Source organism: Hippocampus guttulatus, chromosome 5 (assembly GCF_054856545.1).
Source record: "Hippocampus guttulatus isolate MCC_2025c chromosome 5, RoL_Hgut_1.0, whole genome shotgun sequence".
NCBI lineage: Eukaryota > Metazoa > Chordata > Actinopteri > Syngnathiformes > Syngnathidae > Hippocampus > Hippocampus guttulatus.
The window spans coordinates 17316248-17337350 of NC_141265.1; the positions used below are offsets into that span (position 1 = coordinate 17316248).

General features: G+C 43.7%; 1 long non-coding RNA gene across 1 annotated transcript in view; it reads right to left on the reverse strand.

Annotated features, from left to right (window-relative positions):
• Window positions 1-5583: 5583 nt before the first annotated feature.
• LOC147205295 (uncharacterized) overlaps window positions 5584-21103 on the reverse strand; it is a 33983-nt gene continuing 18463 nt past the window's right edge. Inside the window, exons 3-4 of the long non-coding RNA XR_015100972.1 lie at window positions 10770-10867; window positions 5584-5947 (exon numbers count right to left, since the gene is read on the reverse strand). This is a non-coding gene — a long non-coding RNA (uncharacterized LOC147205295). The remainder of the gene's footprint in view (window positions 5948-10769; window positions 10868-21103) is intronic.

Genomic DNA, 21103 nt, shown 5'->3' on the forward strand with positions numbered 1-21103 from the left:
TGCATGGATGGCTGGATGGTTTAGGAGTTCTGAATTTCCTTCCCACTGTTGTGGGAAGACCAACATCCACTTCCTACAAAATGAACTGAGCAAAGATAAAGAGCCACTTTCAAGTGATGGCCGTAGTCCTGCTGGCACGATTCTTTTAGGACGTTCCTAACGGGGATCAGACTCGCCAAAAGCTAGTGACACGTGGTTATTGTCATCCGCAATCTGAACAGTGGGAGCCAGCAGATTCTTGATACTCTCGATCGCACACAGACATATGAATATGAAGTCACGTTGTTGGACCGACATATTCCTGCTGCGCAGAACATTATCTTCCCTCAGAATATCTTTCATCGGTGATGGCAGCTTTCTGTAGCCGACCACTTGACGAGCCTCTGTAAATTCGGCCGTGTGATTGGCAATTCGTTGACTTCAAGCTGTAAAAGTCATTGCAGATCAAGGTTTTTGTAGTGAATAAAAACTGACCAAATAATTCCAACTAAAGTTGGAAGAAATTTGTTAACAAAAAAAAGGCTCAGGAAAAAAAAAGGCTAACGAAAAAATGATGAACTGAAACTACATTTTATGTTTAATAAAACGAACTCTCATTAACTATAAAGATTGTATCGTGTCAATTAATTCGACACATGAGTTTCAGGGTTTACTTTAACTGTATTTATTTCTTGCTGACCTTGTTTTTAGGAGTACTTTGCATTGAACACAGGAAAAAAAAACTAAAACCTATACTAAAACTAATAAAACAAAACTAATACAAACCACAAATCTACTCCAAAATTAATTCAAACGATCTTAATTTAAAAAAAAAAGTCAAACCAAAATAAAAACTAACTATCATTGTAACCCTGTTGCAGAGTCATGGAGTCCACTAGACAAATAGTCTCTTGAATCCTGACCGGCAAGATCAAACAGTTGTCGTAGAACAAGGGACAGCGAACAGATAGCTATTTTCAAAAGGTGTACAAGTAAAACTTCATCAGAATAATAAATACTCAGGGAAAGCACCGACACCTAAAAAATATACAGTAACAATGTACCGTTTGCACTTGATTGTATAGTGGGGCATGGAATTGCGTTTCTGCTCTGATTAATTTCCTGACACTCTTCCTTCAGACGTTCCGATTTGACATTCCAAAGAATTCCTTTAACACAGCGAATATCGTGAGGGGTTAAAAGCAACCATTGACAATGCCAATACGCAGGAAGAGAACCACACCCCAATGCCAAACACCAAATTCAATCACTCCTCCCTCTCTCTCAGCTCCAATCTTGGCTGATGTGGTGTCAGGCAGCGAGCTGCTGCGGGGCATGGTATAATTGAAAGGCAGAAGAAGAATACAGCTTGTTTAAACCAAGCAGGCGGCAGTGAGGCCATGATGGGAAAACAAAGCCAGGGCCTCGGGAGTGGCTGACACGACATCACTAATGGTGGAGCACGGGGGAACATTGCCCCTGTTTTGTTCCCCTCAGTCGTCATGACGAGCAGCAGGTTGATGATGCACTTCAACCATCCAAATGTCAAGTTTGCACAGCTGAACTGCCTGACTGTCGTTCGGCGCAGTCTAACGCGACTCTCTGGGCGTTTTCTTCGAGATCAGACTTTCTTTCATTGTCGGAAATTGTCATCCGCCTACCGGTCTAATTTTAATATTAAAAACACGGCAAGTAGAGTCAACGCTCGTAATAAAAATCTGGTTTTGTGGCCGTTGTGCTGAAACGTATACCACTGTTCCCCAACCTTTAATGAGCCAAGGCCAGTCACTAAACAGAAAACCTTCGGCGTATCCCATAAGGGGTCACAGCAGAGAGTGACACGACACGGCATGGCTGAATGCGAATGATGCCAACACTTCACGATTCTTCAAAAAATGCTGATCAACATTCAGTATACAATTTACATGAAAAGAGGGAGGTACATAGGGAAAAAATACAAACCGTATATATATATGGAAAAAGTAAAAGAACTGTTGACGCATATTTGCGGTTGCCGAACTGCGAATATACATCGACTGTAGTTTTAAGTTGTAATATCACCATTCGTCACTAGGTGGTAGAAATGACTTAGTTGCGCTGACATGGGACTTATACTGCCCTACACTACAACATGAGTAGGCCTCCTCATTTGTTTGCGGTTTTGAAATGATATGCAGGGCAAACATTGCATCTCAAGAATATAAACATTTTAGTGAGTTGGTTTTTGTGGAAAAATATACAAAATTTGGTCTTGCACCAAAGTTGATTTGCTTTCAGCAAAGCGAGCCCTCTGCACTTGAAACTTTGTTGTTTGCTTCAAACCCTTTGTTGTTGAATTAGGATAGTGGATCTATTTTACATTTATCAAAAAATATAGTGTGAAAAATGAAAAATATTAATAGCAGGCATTTTGCACATATGCACATATTTTGTCCATATGGAAAACTATATATATATATTTTCATACATCTGGTTAGAAGTCCATGGTCCTCTGTGGCCCTCGAGTAGCACTGAATTAAAAATTATACCCCGACCCCGCCCTATTCTCCCCAGCATTAAAGTTGCCCATCTCTGTCCGCACAGTATGTTTTGCAAAAATTTCTGTGAGTGCCCAATAGGAGACTGCGATCCCCTTTGGCTACTTTCCAAAGTGCCTTCAGAAATATCATCCAACCGTAGATGGAGCACAAATTGTAGCTGTGCATGCCCTCTTTATCTCCACGCCAAGTACTGTGCCATTGCATATATGTGCAAATACACATACAGCATAGGTAAGTGATTGCTGACTGTACAGATTGGAGAGCGGGGAAACAAAGTGATTCTATTTAATCAAAATTGAAATGCTATGATGTTCCACAACACCCGTCCATTCCACATCACTCCCGCTTCCTCCACTCCGTATATAGACATGTTTGACACAATATATATCTCGATCTCAGTGATATAGGCCACAGCAGCTGTGAGTTCCCCCACTCAGTAAATTACCAAGCATGACTGTCTTTTATTGACCCGCATAAGGAATGTCCAGCAAGACAGCTGCTCATTTCAGCTAGCAATAGATATCAATGTTCCCTATCAATAAAGCAAAGGGAGGGGCGGGGGGGGGGGGCGAAGATAGCAGGGAGGGGAACGCCTGATATTGAAAGTGGATGGAGGCTGGCAATGAGAGAGGGCAGAGGTGGCAGTGTGGACAGTGAGATGGGGAAGGCAGCGAGGTGTCGTCCCTCCTGGGATGGCGAAACTCTCAGTCAACATTCAGTGCATGGAAATCACTCACTCGCCGCTGCGCACCAAGGCAAACACATGCACATTCACACTTGCAAGCACGATAATATCCACACTTCCAACACAAATCTTTTCGTTATCCAGACTCAACAAGCAGAACTTGGAACGGCCTTTCTCGACGGCATTAATTTCACAACTTCTCACATCAAGTGTATGGGCATGCGGAATACTGTACATAGTTCACGGAGGACAAGGGACCCACATAACTCGCACATGACTGATTAAGAGGCCAAATCCTCAGGATGGGACTCACACTTAAGTTAGTTTGATTCATATCACTTATTTGCGTGGCTGATGTTTCGCTTATCGATGTCATAAATGAGTGATGATGTCACATGCAAGAAGTGCATTTTAGTTCTGATCTTTTCCAACATGGTGCCGGGTCCTGTATCATATAAACACTCAATCTCTCGCGATATTTCGGTGAGTGGGATATGGTTGTTAGCTCAAAGCCTGAGATGGTCATTTTTCAATGACATCACCCTTGCGCATAACTTTTCAGGCATGCACCATCAGCCCAGCCTTAATCCAACTGTCGGATCCGTGTAAAGTTTGAATTGAGTGTAACACAATTTGTGATGGGGGAGTGGAGTGCGGGAATGACGCGCTAAAGGAGTGACAATTAGTGTTACACGAATCATTTGCGGACTGTGTCACACCTCACACCGCGAGAGCATTAAAGGTAAGTAAAAATTGTTGTTCGATGCACAGCCCCACTAGTTGCAGCAAAGTATTCTGATGAACATTGTGTTTGTGGAATATGAATGAAGTAACAAAATTCTCCCACTTGAAAATAAGGTCCTAGGCCGCAATGTACTCAACTCATGTGTTTTTGCATCTCATCTATTTTATTTATCTCCTATCCATTTAATTGTAAAAGTTGCCATTAATTTCAAGGAAAAAGACTATATCCCGATATACATATCGTTATCAGGTTATAAAATGACCTATATATAAAATGTAGGCAGAAATGTTTTGAATTAGCATATGATATGATATATACAATGATGATTATATCATATATCATTTGTATTGTTTGGTTCCCTCATCCAGTTCGAATCGAAATTGCACTATTTTAAAATGATCAACAGGAATCGGATACAAACATTTATTTTTGTGTCTTTTTTTTGGGGGGTGACTTTATTTGAGCTACTTGGAAATCCTCCGGACCCCTTTGCTGGATTCTTCTTTTTGTGTGTGTGTGTGTGTGTGTGTGTGTTTGTGCCCGTTAGCTGTAGATGTGACTGCTGGCTCGGGGGCATCCTTTGTCTCATCACACAAGCCGCCAAACATCATTGGACACTGCGGGAAAAGGGAACACACACACACACACACACACACACACACACACACACACCATCTCACCTGTCATGCCACTGACATCTGTGGTGTAAACAGAAGGTGTAAAAATGAGCACAGGCGGCGCCATTCGGCCACCGACGAGCTCGTTTGTGTGATCATGCCTGCATGTGAGTGTCTAGAGTGTATGCGGGCGGGAGCGGGGGCTGGGGGGAGGGGAGGGGCTCTAGGTGGAGGCCATCCTTCATCCCTTGCTTGCCATTAGGTATTCTACATGATATGATGATCCAGGCCCAATTAAGGGATGAGGTTGTGTGAAAAATGTGATGACAGGGCAAGCGGAAGACAAGAGCGTCTGATGTGACATCTGAGAGGGAGAGCAAGACAAGTGAGGGAGAGAAAGAAGGGGTGAGGCGGAGAGGGGACGCGGTTTGAAAAGAAGGGAGGAGTGATGTCGCGAAAGGAAATGAAGATGGGGCAAAGAAGGAGGGCGAATGATAGTGAAAATGAATGTTAAGTAGAAAGCGACAGGGAGAATAATACGGTACGGGAACGGAGAGGGGAAATGAAGAGGCACATGAAGATGAATGGAAAGAAGAGCAGGAAAAATTATGCGCCTTTCTCATATGAAACAATTTCTCAAACCTACTTTTGATCTTCTCAGATTGGATCGCGTCATGTCTTTTTTTTTTTCCTCCTCTCTCCAAAAACCACAAAGCAAATACAAGAAACGCAATGAAAAATATATGCATGTGATTGGCGACACAAGAAGAAAATATTCAGATGGTGTTGCTCATATTGCACACGCAGGTACATTTGATTTACAAGACGGAGGATTTATTGTGCACAAGCAGGCTGGGAAATGTTTTATGAGTTCCTTTTCCTCCAGATAAACTCCAGAGTGTCGGGCGTCAGTTTGATGTGGATGCTTTGATCAACCTGCCGCCTTTTATCTGTCGTCAGCAACCAGGACACCAAGATGCCAAGCCCGTTGTTCTTTAAGAATCAAGGAAACGTCTCTGGTCTTAAAAAAAAAAAAGTGGTTTTATTTCGCTGTCAACAGACAAACAGTCAAGTTTATCGAATTGCTTAATGAAAATATGAACAGAAATACATTGATAGCCATCAGCACAGGCACAGGTACAATATATTGTGTCGTTGTTGTAGTTATTATGTCTGGTCTTAAAAAGCGGTTTTATTTAGTTGTCAACAGAAAAAAAACGGTCAAGTTTAGCAAATTGCTTGATGACAACATGAACAGAAACACATTGATTCTTATCAGCACAGGCACAGGTACAAACTCTTGCGGAGTTATTATAGGACACCAACATAACAAAGCACACATGACTTCTTCACTCCAAGTTGTTGAGCAGGAGGGACACACCTGAAACAAACAAAACGTAAAATATTAGAAGAAATTCCGGGTTGATCATTCGTATTACAACGTAAACCAACACAGCACACACAACAACCACTCTTCAGAAACTACAGTTGGACTGTGACACTATGCGGAGAATACGTTTCCTTCCATATTTTGAGCGTTTTAATCAAAGTCTTGTCTGCATTGCAAAATAAAAATTGAACACCTAACCAAAATTAGTGCTCAACATGAATTTACTTTCATCGGAGAACAGTACTGGGACCCATCGCTTCCTCTTTCAGCGTAAATGCTCCCTGGCCCACGCAAGACGATAACTGGTGGTGTGGTCAGGTACCTAAATGGTTTCGAATGGTGTGACGCGACACTTGGGTCAATCTCACTTCCCTTAAACGTGCCTGGAGTTAAGTGGCATTCATCATCCGTTTTGCCAGGGCGTTGTTCACCATGTCAGCGGTCATCAGCATGCAAAGATCAAAGGACGTTTTTGACTTTCTGTGACTCTTCCAGTCTCTTGGTAATTCAAAAGTACTCTTCACAAAAAATGCATTTTGATCACCATTAATTTTCAAGCTTGTCAATTTTGGGGAAAAGCTAAAAGTACATTATTGACACATAGAGATCAAGTGCATCAAAAAAAAAAATCCCGTAGAAAGTTCTCAGACAAGCTCCGCCCTTTTCAATGCCGCCGAGAGACTCGTTCTTCATCAGTGGTCTGAAGTGTCAACTCCGAATGTGAACGCAACACGCGCGTGACCTGTGTGTGTATATTTTGTCTGGAGGGGAAGCACTACTAGAAGATTTACCGCCAAGCCCACATTAAGATCTGTCAATGAAAGGACTTCATGAGCTGTGAGGTCTCAGTGAACCTGAAGGCAACAATAGCGGCGGACATTAGCCCCCACCACCTCATACCGCATTGCACGTTTCTCACTTTCTTCCTGCTGCACTTCTCACGTGTATTGTCTTACATGATATACTTTAGAACCTGATCAGACCGCCAGTGACATTTTTTTTTGAAGGGGTGGGGGGGGGGGGTTGAGGACACATGGCTCAGGAGTGTCTCAGGTTTACACCTGCTTATTCTTCTCTCTGAGAGGAAAACTTCAGACTAAGGGTTTATGTTTACATGACAACAATCTAGTTGGGGGAGGGGGGAGTTCATTGTGCTCTGAAGGCAACGTTGTCAAAATGATCCCCATTCACAAAGGCCTGCAACTGATTCAACACACTGTCGTATGCTTGTCAGGCCACTTGTAGCACTTTAAATTAACATAATGAGATTATCCATGTTCCCCTGAGAGCACCGTACCGACATTTTGATATTTGCCACCCCACCGAATTATTTATTCACGAAAGTCTATTCTCTTCACCTGGTAGCATTTCGCTTGACTGCGCTCACTTCTTCCAGTTGGTGTGTCCATTAGAATTGGTTTGTCTCATCACATTTCAGGTCTCAGTGTGCCGCCATGCCGGTCTAATGGGAACTGAACTCAAAACCTAAACTATTTTCGCAATGAGGCCGTTTTTTTTTTTCATCAGATTTGGAAATCTGCCTTCGTTGACGTCAACGTTTTTTCTAATCTCATTGGTTGGTGAGACTAAGACTGTTTGAGTAGCAAAATGCATCTGTGGTGATCTGCAGGTATCGATACATTTAGTAATCAATATTTCTGGTGGCTATATTTAATTTCAATTTTTGGATGCTTTTTTAAATGAATATTGTTTCTCAGCTGCTTTAGATCATCTATGTGCCACTGTGAAAATATGTACACACACACACACACACACACACACACACACACACACACACACACACACACACACACACACAGAAGCACGCAAAAGATGATTACCGGTCTGATTATCGAACGTAATATTTTGAGCAGACTGAATTATGCTTTGCAGTCTGAGAGTAACATAAGGAAATTTTGGTTTGTCATAATATGTCCATGCCATGGATGCACAAGTTATTATTTTTATGAAGTATTTTTAATTATTCTTACTGTAAAATGTATACGTCCAACAAACAGCAATGGCTAGGAAAACAGTTTCGGGTGCTACAAATATGTCTACTCACAAGTCTTTTGTGTTGTGTTTTGATGTAGAGTAATATACTTTGTGTAAAACATTTTTATGTGAAATATATTGGATATAAAATGTCGACACAACCCTGTCCAAATCCAGGGTTCTGTAAAATAAAAAAGACCAAGAGACGAAAATAAATCCCTCCACACTTTTTTTTTTTTACCATTAGTGTGACCTACAACTGAATGTGAAAAAACAAATTGAAATCATATTAAATTGTAGAAAATAAAAAACTGCGATAGTGTGGTTGCACAAGTCTGCACCCCCCTCTCAGAAGCAGGGATGTGGCAGTGTTCAGAATTAACCGATAACATTAAAACTCCTGCAAAATGTGATTCAGCACACACCTGCCACCACTTCGGGTGCCCCCTGACGGTCCCCAAATAAAGTTCAGCTGTTTTAGTAGGTTTTTCCTGATACTTGAAATCATTTCTCTTGGTCCCATTTTTTTTTATACACAAAAACCTGGCATTTGTTCGTGATGTGTAGACTTTTTATACCCACCGTACCTTGTCGTGAGAGTGACAATAAGCGTAACCCCTACAAGTGATGCACTTGAAAATTTTGGTTGAGACCCCTTTATCGAATTGACTTCCCCGCCTGGCCGTGAACCTCCAACTGGACTCCCTGCACCTCCAGCTCTTTCCTCAATGCATCCCACCACCGCACACTCACTTCCCCCACAACCGACATTGCACTTCTTCTTTAGTCTGAAACTATAGAGCTCGGGCCGAATATGAATCTTAATGAATAGCTTTTTACAAGAGCTCAGGACACGGAAGAAAAATCTGTAAATGTGACTGCCTTCCTCAGTCATATCTCCAATGTCCTTGTCTGCAAACAGCAGATGCAGAACAACATCAATTTAGAATACCCGCTTTTCAACATTTCCAAGCAGGTTGCCTTCAAACGCCGTCCCTGATTTATCTCGTCATGAACTTGAAATATTGAAAGTCGCTCCCTCACACATAGAAGTCGGCAACCGCCCTCATTTTTTTTTTCTTCCCAGGAATTCAGTCTGTACGAAAGTGTTGCGGCCAGGCTTTCTTCTTCCGCAAATGCCTCTGATACTTCGCTGACAGTACAGAAGAGTTCAGGGTTGGCAGGCGGTCCCTCAGCTATCGACGGGCAAACTCAGCCCGTCTCCAAAAGATGAAGGCCAGTGAATCCAGACGAGTTGAGTGTGAGACCCTGCCTGCTCCGTGCACCTCGAGGACGCATGCTGCCTGCCGGCCTGTCAGCCTGTCTGTCTGACTGCCTGTTTGCTAGCAGCTGATATGAGTTCAACCAGCATCAGCCTGTCTCGGCATCACTCTCTCTGCTGACACGTCGCATCAACCCCTTGGATACATCTACGTATAAACATGATGTCTGTCCAATGTGTGTCCGAAACTTTACTGAGCAATGCGGAGATTCTCATTTGCGGTCATTAGCAGAGGCTAAATGGAGGATACCGGACTAAGTTGGCTCATTCATTCAGTGCCAGCCATTTTTACTCTACCACGTGGAAAATTACACGCAGCCGTAATTGGGATTAAATGACCAAATTCTTTAAAAACGAAAAAAAAAAAAAAAAACGTCCTTGGCATTGAATGAGTTAACTCATTCTGGAGTTGTTTTTAATTTTCATAGATGTGGAGTCTCCCTATTTATGCTTTACTAGTTGTGCCCCCAATTGGGTGTTGCTGCTGTTTTCTGGTGTGGTTGGGGCGACCATCATGAATACCAAGTGAACAAAGGAACGACTGATTAGTATGCGTACCAATTGGTCAGTCCAAAACCTGATTTTCTTCCTGTTACCATAGCCTTTCTTTGCTTCGCACTTATGCTCGGGGGGCATTGTTAAGCTTAAAGGTGACTAGAATTTTGAACTGTTTACAAGTGCCTCCACCTTGACCAAAGATGATTCAAAAAGCTATCTTAGTACAAAAACAACTACAGGTACGAAGAATCATCAGAGGATAAGGATAAGCAGCCCTGGGGTTGTCTTTCTTCAGTTAGATATCAAGCATGTGTCAGGGCGGAAGCACTTATGAAGAGTATGGTTTCATATTGTTGTTTTTTTTTCTTAACACCACAAAAAAAGTGCATACCGGTGAACAAGAGAAAATAATTGCCAACCAACTCAGAAATATAACTGGCACGCGGGAAGAGAACACATCTCTTCGCCACGCCATTCACTTTTTACCTTTGTCAGTTCCTCTCAACCTCAGGGAGACATATTCTTTTTCATCTGTCAGTATGGATGGAAACATACATGTTCCAAAAAAAATAAAAAATAAAAAACAACAATGGTCTTGTCAGCACAGAGGAGGCTCAATGTGCTGCTGTATGCTTGAAGCAGTGCATTATGTGCTAAGTGTCTCGGAGCGTACCCCCCCCCCCCACCCCCACACCCACACCCACACCCCAACCCCCATAGTAAATAATGGATGCTCCTTTTCCTTCTCTCACTTCGGGGACCAGTCACGGTTTACCTGTATAAATGCCCTTTCTGTGTCTTTGGAGAAATGGATAGCACTAAAGGATGTGGGTCAGATGATTTCATTAGCGCATTCATTTCTCCACGCGTCTCCTTCGATCAGCAGTTTGACACATGCAATGTCACTCAAAATGTCTAAGGGTGAATTCTCCGGTAAAAGGGATGCAGAGGCTGCTGATCCGTAGCGGTGGAATTTTTGAAATATAGCTCACATAAAAAAGAGGGCAGAAACAGTAATGTGCGAAAGGGGAAAGTCACCTTTGCGATCTGCTGAATATCCTCTACGTGTTAGCCTGAGGACCGGCGTCGCACCGGCATTTGTTTCCGGGTTCCTCTCCGGGTGGTCTTCATCAAACCTACAAAACACAGAACAGACATAAGATTTGCTGAAAAAAAAACCCACACACATAGACGTAAATTACACAAGCGTCTGTAGACTGGTTCATCACTCAAAACCCCCCAAAAAACTCAGATTTGGATCATATTAATATGTGTGTTAGAAGGTAAGCAAGTCTCTTTGGTCTCCCTCCCCCATGCATGCGGACGCTACACCGAAAGAGTTTCAGATGTTGTAAATTATTTACTTGATTCACCATCCGGCCCTTTAACCTCTCAGAAAATGCACAGGGCTGTCAAGGGTTAAAAATATATTCCCGTAGGATCTGCATCTGAGTGTATATGTGTGTGTGTGAGAGAGTGTGAGAGAGAGACAGAGAGTGCATTTAAGGATAGACCCCCCCCCCCCCCCCAAAAAAACTGTATCTCACCTCTGACACTAAAAGCACCGTCCCTTCTTTATCTTTCCATCTCACGTTTACAGTGCCCGCAGTAGGAGCTAATCAGAGAACTGTAGTGTGGAGAATCTGGGCTGTCCCATATGGGACTATTAGGAGACAACGTGTGACTGGTTGTGACAGTGCGGATGTGTTTGTCAGAGTGATTCTTGACCTGTGTCGCACAACCTTGATGAGTGTGAGAGGAAAATGTTCTGGTTCTATTTTAGTACATGGTACAAATAATGGAGCGCTGAATGGTCATCACCGGGGGGCATTTAGGTGATGGGTGAGCGTCACTATAAAGTAGCTTTGGTGTCTTCATCAAAATGACTCAGTCACTCAGAAACTCTGATCTGATATTATTTATAAATGACCAACATTTGTACATAAACCGGTGCAATATCACTTAAAAAGTGTTGACTTAATATTACACTGACATTTCCCCACACACTGCTACCAGGGGAGGAGCTACGGGGTGGCCAGAGGTGGCCGTGGCCACCTTTTGTCATATTTTTACATACATTGATTCTCTGGCACAACTTCCGCAAAGTGCATATTGAAAGAATAAATACAATTGATCTGAATGCAAACTCTAAACTAATCTTTCTTTAGTAAAGAACATTCATTTCTTACAGTCAACACCAAATAAATGTATTACTATCACACCATAGCAAGGTTTTCATTTGTCATTTTTTATCATACCATCCACAATTATGGTTAAATTGATGTAAAAAAAAAATGAAATGTATTAGTTAAACAGCCAGCTTGCTAAACGAATCGTGTTGCCAAGTAAAACCCACCACATGCTCCTTTAACGCTAACATTAGTCAAAAATGTCCACCCTGTCATTGTCTACCCGGACAGTAATTTCACGTGTTTCAACCAATATTAATTTCTGACAACATAACGTCCACTCCAATGATGATGAAGTTTCATGGAAAAAAATCTCAACTTTTAGCAGTGAAACGGGCAAGTCTCAAAGGCACCTTGTGGTGAAATTGACTCTGATTCTAACTACTCATATTAGTCGCATAATGTGAGTAAATGTTAAGCCGCCGAGTCAAATGATGTATGATGGGCCCTTTCAGCAAACGGATTTAGGCTGCAGCAGCTTTCCAGCCAGGCTGAGTGAATATTAATGTGATTGAGTTTGTGGGCCTCAATGCATCTGCACGCACACATAGATATAAAAAAAGAAAAAAAAGGGCAACCCCCCCCCCCCCCCCGAGCGCCAACTCTACTTGAACACGTTACTGTGGTACGTCCCTGGCATACAGTCGTGTTGTCATGGAGACATCTAGACACATCCACCATCCGAAGAGCGGGGGGATGCTGCTGAGCGCCTCAGAGGGGCTGGCGCCGATTCTCCTGCCCCCCCCCCTCCCAAACCTCTTTACCCAGCATTCTCTACCCCTTCCCCCCAATACTGAATCCCTATTCTCCCTGAAATGTGGCTTAGCATCACAACTGTTCTCTGCTCAGCTGGTTGACTTGCTCACTTTGCAAGTGAATACGAGACCAACATGTTTTCGGAATGTAGGTGTTCTCTACGGCTGGGAGAACGATACAATGGCGAGTGGGAGAGAGTGAGAAAAGAAGTAGTAGGACAATTTCTTTCCAAAACAAGCCAAGGTAGACGTTTGAGAACGTAAAAAGTGTGTATGTGTGCGTCTGTGCGGCTTTGGGGAGGGGGTGGTGGTGTGTTAGCCTCGGGGCTTTGGTTAAGCCCATAGTTCATCCTGAACTGATCCTTTTCATTAGCTATTATCAATAATTCAACATCGCACTTGCTTTAATGGTTTATGTGGACACACACACACACACACACACACACACACACACACACACACACACACACACACACACACACACACACACACACACACACACACACACACACACACACACACACAGGCACCTCAAAGCCTGCATTCACTGCCACTAAAGGAAGTGCACATTCACACGTAAATGTGCACATTACATCATCCCAAGAGTAGAAAGTTAGCGGAACCCAATTTCCTCTACTGGGCTGTAGCTTTGACTTTCTTCCAAAAGCTACTGCGAGTGTATGTGGAGTTATACGGTATGCGCACTAAAAAGGGACATCAATTCCTCTACTCTGAGATGGAGGAATGAAAGGGTTAAGCGTTTATGATGTGTCCCCTCCTTACCTCCTCTTTGCCCTCCCTTTCATATTCTCCAGTATGGCAGTGCTCACTCGCTGCACATATGCTGGAGGAGAAATAATCCCCTTTGATTGGAAGGCTAACTTGAAGTGTCAATTATTCTTATGAAACCGACGGTACGGTTTCTCACCTCCGAAATGAGTCGGTGGCACAGATGGGCGTGTGTGTTTGTGTGTGTGTGCGTGCGCGCATACACACACACACAAAAAAAGCTTCCTCCAAAACATCTTTCCACAACCCCCCGCCTTATATTCTTTATCTTTCCCTCTTTGGGAAGAGAGCTGACATTTCAAGCCACACCACCAAAATGGGGTGTGGATATTTGCATGCACATAGTGCCCAGTGAAGACTATAAATGCTGCAAAATAAGACCATAATACCAAATGGCACATAGAAGTCTGACTCAGCTGCCAAAGAATCTGCATGAAACAACTGAATATTATTATTATTACTATTATTATTGTTATTATTATTATATATTATATCAGAGTACACGAACGGAAATCTCTCCAAATAGAGACAATTGTCTTGCCTTCTCAGCTGATGAGGTGGTTAAAAAAAAAAATCCGTCCCGAATCAGGATCAAACAAATGGCTGGAGAGTTCAGTTACACCACAACAATGGCTTACATTCACTCCCATCCTCAACACACGAGCTTTACCTCGAAGGAGTGTGCAGTGGGGAGGGACAAAATCTGGTTCGGAGGGTGTGTGGGTGCGGGCATGAAGGGGCATATGGTGATATCTTAGACGATAATGGCGGTGGAGAGATTGGATGGCATCAGCCAAAGATGTTTGTTTTCAAGTACTGGCTCAGCGGCTCGAGTGAGTTCATGGTGAACCTCTCAGGCATGACAAAACTCAACTTTAACTCTGACTTTTCTTTAACTTGCAATTTCCATTTCTGTGGGAAAGTCAAGAGATGCTGCTGCCAAGCCGAAATGGCTTTGGTCCAAATTATTTGAGGGCCCTGACAATGATTAACGCAGCTGCCAGGACCACAGGAAATGGCATCAGACCGGTCACTGTCTTAAGATTTCATAACCGTGTTTCAAGACCCTCTCAATAACCACAAATAAAGTTCAGATATTCTAGAAGGTTTTTTTTCCTGCTTTCTCGCAGAAGAATGGTTTTGTAGTCCACCTTGCATAATTCCCCCGTTCCAGCTGAAGAAAAAGAGCCCTACAGATAAACCTTGGTTTAATTCGACCACAATACATTTCTCTACATGTGCGATAACAAATACCTACAGGGATGCATGGGGGTGGCAGCATAGTAGATATAAGATGTCACATGCTTGCTATTATATTCAGTACCAGCCATTTTCAGACAAACGACTTGGAAAAAAAATAGAGTAAAAAATACCTGGTATTGAATGTGTGGAGCCTGAAAAAGTAAACCAAAAACTTTCTTTACCATAATAAAAAGTTCTATGGAGCCCTAGTTGTCTAAAAACGACATTCTGATTGATATTACATTTGCGGAATGTAAATTGAGCAATAAAAAACCCACCCGTTTTTGTACATCTCAGGGGGCGGCCATTTTGGCACGTGTTGTCGACTGAAAATGACATCACAGTTGCTAAGGGCTCAGGTAACAACCAATCATGGCTCCGCTTCAGAAAACAAATTGCGTAGCAAAGTAGATCTAAAGCTTCATCAGCGCCACTGAGCCAATGGAAACATGAACAAAGCGCATAGCAGAGCACGGCCACAAAAAAAACAAAAAAACAAAACAAGAGATCATTCCCCAAAACAGCTGGAGAAAATCGTGAGACATTCATTTGTAAACAGTTATTTAAAATTTGAATCCATGCTATATAAAAGTACTGTGTTAAAAGAAAGCTGAGCCTGCTGATATTGTGGAGCACTGCAGACAGGTCCTTTCTGCTAACTTTCAAAGACTTTGCTAATGAAGCAGTGACTGGCAATTTGCTCTTGTCTGGTTCAGGAGTTCAGCATAGAAATTAGTATAAAGTTGCTGGGTGAGGACAAGGAGGAAATTTCCCTTCCCACCCACATGTGGATGTACATCTATGAGCAAAGACAAGAGAACTGACTTAAGTGCAAATAAAATAGCAGAGAACACCCTCGATATTCCTTTTCACAAGCACTGGAAAAACGCCTGCTCTCGGTCTCTCTGGCGCGTCTGTTCATCTGTCAAGACGCTCACTCTCATTTTTTCTTCCTCTCTCCCGCTCTCTCTCTCTCTCTCTCTCCCCCCCCCCAAATTCAGTGTCTTGTACCTCAAAAATACGAAGGCTGGTTCTTTTGAGAGTTTTGTGCTGGACCATAGAGAGTAAAAAAACCCCAGCTATGTTAGGGGAAAGCGATCTCGGGCTCTTCTCTGGCTGTGGCTGGGTTCTCTTGGGAAACACACAGCTCATACAATGGATAGAGGAGGCCTTTTGTTAGGTCTCTGGGAGCTGCAGGGCTTTCTCTGGATCAAACGTGTGTTTGTGTGTGTGTGTGTGTGTGTGTGCGTGTGTGTATGTGCATGCGTGCCTAAGTGCGTGCGTGCGTGCGTGCGCACACTCATAGACTTCTGCATTTCACTTACATTCATATACTAGCAGCTGGCAGGAAAAGACTGCACACACGAACGTGTGAGCACACACACACACACACACACACACACACACACACACACACACACACACACACACACTTTCGCCCACACTTGTACACTGAGATGCAGCAGACTTTCCTTATCTCCCTAAACTCAGTGAAACAAAGTAAACTTCTTCTTTTGCCGTTCAGTTATCAAGAGTGGAAATATGAATCTGAATTGGGCGAAGAGACGTCGACGGCAAAGGTGACGTGAAACACGTTTGGTCTTATCCGGATTGGTTTCGTGTCAGACTATCCCAAGAGGCTTATGCAAAATTAAAATTGTGAGACATAATTCACCCTCAACGGCACTCTTTTGTACTCTTAACGTTTGACTCTGACATCTCGAAAGCAAACTGGTACCTTTTGGGATGAAGTTGCAGTTTGTTTAACTCGGGTCCAATTTACTAACCCGAACACAAACTGAGAGTTGGGACCTATAAATTGGTTCTGTTTAGGGGGCAATTGAAAATGCTTTAAGATGCTTTATTCCGATGCAACAGGGCACATAATGTTTGTTCGATGACACTGAAAAGTGTGTCGTAATTGTATTTTTCTCAAGTGGTGGCACAAAATAAATCCAGACACTTTTTTTTTTCAGCGTCTGATACATCTCCTTCAAAAACGTATCTCAATCCCGATGATTCAATCGTGGGCGGCCACTTGACAAAATAAAATTGAGTAAATAATTCAACCCACGTTTATTTTTAAGTTATCATTCATTTATGCGTCTCCAGTATGTGTCAATGTTATGGCAAAACACTGTGAATGTAAAAATGGGCTTCAAGAATGATGTTAGTTTGGGTCTTGGGGCAGAGAATGTTTGAGAAAGCTTGCATTGAAGTGACTTTTTCCTGTGTAGAACTCCTGGGAAATCTTCTCACTGAAAAGAACTCGCACCTTCTCCGGGACTCCCTCTTTTCCAGTCCCGCAGTTTCCCACAGACCCCCTCTCTCTTCGGTCTTCTGTCTCCGCATCCTTCCCTCGCTCTTCCTCACGCCTACCCCCCCCCCCCCTCCTCCAACACCCCTCTCCCCCCAAGTCTCTGCCTTCCTTTCAACTCCAATTTTGGGCACAATGAAGTTGTTCTGGCTGACAGTTTGGCCGGTCGAAGTAAGTGTTGCTCGAGCCTGCTGTGTGGCCCTGAAGTGGGCCCATTCTCCCCCTTGCCGGCTCAGTTACCGAGTGCTTCGCTGGTGAGACACGGAAGCCGCCCGTCCCCCACGCTCCCACCCTGACCCAAACAATTAGCCTCAAACCGCAATTAGGCTTGCTCCAATGCGCAAACGCGTGAACGCGACTCAATTTTTTTATTGTTCTCGTCAATGTTCTGCACTCACGATGAAAATAAACCACATCGTTGCCATAGCCAGGGCGGTGTCATTCACTCACTGACTTCACCTCTTGCAGGACACGTCAGTGAGGATTCTGTATTGGGGTCATCTGGGAGAGACAAAGCCCGCAGCCCTCTCTTTTCTGTTGCCTCTACTAAACGTCAACGAGCTCTACTTTCTGTCACTGCCCTCTGCTTCCCTGTCTGGTTTTCTCTCTCTTTGTGTTCCAACGGGTGAAAAGAAACTGAAAAAGATGGAGCAGTCCACACGATGAATATTTCCATACACCCAAACGCAGACTCACAAATGAGCCAACACATGAGAATGGGGCTTGGGGAGGCCGCGCTACGGGGACCATATGTCCAGGCGTTGAATATCAGTTGTCTCGCCTCCAGCGCGCCGCCGGACCACCATAACTTAGTTTGTCTTCAGCACAAAGTTTGGTCCAAGCTTGGCTGGCTTCATTAGGAAGCTATTCTCTGCAGCCAATGAAGCTCACCAGACCTCCAACAAAGGAGCTAATCACACCCACTGCTGCTCCTCCCTTTTTAGCCTCTCTCCCTCCTTCCTGCCTCACCTTCACTGTGGTTCTCACAAAAAAAAAAGTCTCTTCCATTTCGAAGCAGTCTAACTCTTCTCAAAGTAGAAAGCAAAATAAGCACTCATTCAATGCCTACAATAGTCCTGTCAAGTAAAAGGTTAACAGTGCTGGGCAATCTGTAGAGCATAAAGCGGGCACAATGATATGCATAAAAAAAAGCGACACAATAGCACCCTGACAATATTTGTAAAACAACTAAACTAGTGTTTTTGTCGAAGGTTACCACCCGCAGCTCTTTGTGTACGTCTCACCTGACAGACAGCGTACTGTTGCAGGACGAGAATGGGTTAGCCGGATGCGGTGGCTTCAATACCCGCCTACCTACGATGCGTTGTGCCTGCCGCAGCCTTTGGGTGCATTTGAGAGCAAAAGATGTGGTGCCTTGACAATGGAGAGCCCAAGGCGGCTGAATACTTGAAATGACCTTGAACCTTCCAGTGTTCTTCTTTCCCAGGGCTACGTGTGTTGTCTGTGGGTGTATACGTGTGTCTGCTCCGAACAATCCGGGTGCAAATTGGTTGAAACTGTTGCTGTTTTTAAGGATAGAGCAATTCCGTATGCCTGAGATCAACTTGCAACGCGCTGTTGATTCAGTCACTGTTCATTTTTGAGCCGAACAAAGACTATGATGTCAGCTATGGGACATTGAGTTCCATTTGTGCAATGGCTACTAATCCTGGTAGGATTGTCCATCTTATAATGGTACCTGGCATCAAAGCAAAGGTTGAGGAACAACTCTTCACTGACTTGTACCTCATTTTTTGCAGCCATGAACGTACCTGACAAAACATCAACGCGATATCCATAAATATAGTCCTGTGAAAGAGTCCTGCACGTGGCCGAACAGGACTTGGTGGTTTTAAAAATTGGCCGACGGGGGGCTGGGATGGTTAAGAGAGACTGAGGGAAGGCCGGTAAAGGCCATGTCACTGGGTATTGCTCACACACAAAAGCCACCAGCATGACTACCTGGACTGCACCTGTAATACCAGCTGTGTGAGAAGAGCAAATGACCCAAAGGTGGACAGGAAAAGCCATTTTCCCAGTAAGAATGTCGAACAGATGCCCGCTGGTCACTCAGGATTCAATGCAATCCCATACGGGAGTGCTGTCCCAAAATATAAAATAATAATGCCCAGTTTTGATTGACATTGTCGGAGCGTCAATGTCGTTGTTTTGATTGCGGTTGCAGTTTGCACGTCTGTAGCGATGCATTGCATCATCTGAATATTTTGCCTCTTTGAAGCGAGTCAGGAAGGTAAGCAAATGATCTGAAACAGCACAAAAGTATGATTCAGTGCCGTTGTACACCACAATAGGAAACAAATTGCTAATATCTCACTGACAGTGTCAATCAAAATGAACAGACAGCCAACTACGGGTACCAGATGAGTGTGGCCTTACTCGTAAATATTCTTCATGGATCCTGACTACCATTGTTGAGGAGTTTATCACTGAGCAGTTGTTGCGGCCGCTGGCATTAAATGTGGGAATGATGTGGAAGCCAGGTGCTTCATTGGGTCACTCAATTTAACCATGAATGGAGCAGAACCGATAAACGCACACAAAAAATGTGTTTTGTTTTGGGGTTGTTGTTTTTTTTTTTGCTAATTGATTGCTTCTACGAACCGCAGGACAATGTATTCTTTTGTGACATTCTTTTCCTGTGTTCATTAAGGCAGGAAACAAGGAAATCTTTTTCTTTTGTCTTGTTTCTTGCCGCCCCCACCTCTCTTCCCCTCACTGGCTCGCTCACTGGATCACCCCCACCCACCCTGGCCTCTTTTTCGTCCTCACTCCGCCCCCCACCCCCACCCTCTCTTCTGCACCTGGTGGGAGAAGGTGATGTAAAGGTGGCATGGCTGGCAAAGCATCCCTACCCATCCCAAATGCAGATTGCAACGAGGGACGCAGGACGGAACGGCGTCGAGTCGGCGCGACGGACGTGGACACAGCGGGAAGAAGACTATAAATGTGGACTATCAGAGGAGAACATCTCGCCGTTTTCCTCCATCCTTCCCTTGTTCGGTGCCTCCGATTACCATCTCTGCTTCTGCCAGTTACACACACACACACACACACACACACACACACACACACACACACACACACACACACACACACACACACACACACACACACACACACACACACACACACACACACACGCACTTTGACGCCGCTTCTTGCCCCATTTTCACCCGCCTCCCTTCAGTGCTTCTGTGATGCTCGTCTTAATGAGAGCTGGCGGGACAATGGTAGCATTGTTGGCCATGTTTGGCAAGCCCGCACTGAAACAATGGCTGTTTACCCGAAGCATCGGCACAGCACGAAAGTGCTCCTTCGTTACGGCAGGGCCAAGTCTGATTAAGTGCTTTTCAAATGTGCTACAATGTGCGCTTCAAGCAACACTACTTCCCTTGTTTGCAATTAAAAGGGCATCCTTCATGTATTATGCATATCTATTTACATATCATCACGAAGGTCCGCTGCTATATATCGCTGGCGTCAGGCGGAATCCTCGCATACCTAAAAAAAAAAAAATCACCACTCTTCAGGATACACCCCACCACCCCCACTTTCCACATTTTATATTGGTCAATAATTTGTAGAAATAAATAAATAAATAACACTCAACAAGTGCGGACTGAACAACTTTACGTATTTTACCAAATTGTGAACCGATCCCAGTGATCAAGTAAAAAGCGCAAAGTAAAGAAAACAGATCTACACTCAATGACCGGCGACGAGGGAAGGTGTACACGTAAAACAAAAACAAACCTGCCATTACCGAGGAAACAATGCTGAGTTTTAATGGGCACTGCCACAGAGGTCTTAATTCAACACGTTTATTAGTCCAGTGGAACTGCATTCCACTGAAGGGTGTTCGTGACGTATTTGTTCCTTTGAGAAACACCCCAAAACATGATCTGGCTGGACACATTTTCAGATTTAAGAGTCGTTTTCCAAACTCCATTTGGACTATTGTGACAGAAATGACCCAGACGTTTACCATTTTACAACGATACATTTTTATCCAGTTCAAACAATTCAACGGGCCAGTCTGGATTGATTGTTTTTGATGAT